Genomic DNA, 305 nt, shown 5'->3' with positions numbered 1-305 from the left:
CTGACACTAGTAACTACTATTCTGTTAGCAACTTCAGTAGGTCAACCATTTAACAATTAACATATGAATAATACAAGATAGTACTTGCATTTTTATATTTGATTGATTTTACTTAAAATGGTGAAATCTGTTTATTTCCGTGCTGTAGTATATGCCAGATTTTCATAGCTTTTTTTAAATTTTTTTTATTAACTGGAGTATTTTTTATTTACTTTTCGAGTGTTATTCCCTTTCCCGGTTTCCGGGCAAACATCCCCCTAATCCCTCCCCCTTCCCTTCTTAATGGGTGTTCCCCTCCCCATCCT

Source organism: Rattus norvegicus, chromosome 5 (genome assembly GCF_021556685.1).
Source record: "Rattus norvegicus strain SHRSP/BbbUtx chromosome 5, alternate assembly SHRSP_T2T, whole genome shotgun sequence".
In the NCBI taxonomy this organism is placed as follows: Eukaryota; Metazoa; Chordata; class Mammalia; order Rodentia; family Muridae; genus Rattus; species Rattus norvegicus.
The sequence above is the reverse complement of the archived record's forward strand: the minus strand, read 5'-3'. Positions refer to the sequence as shown.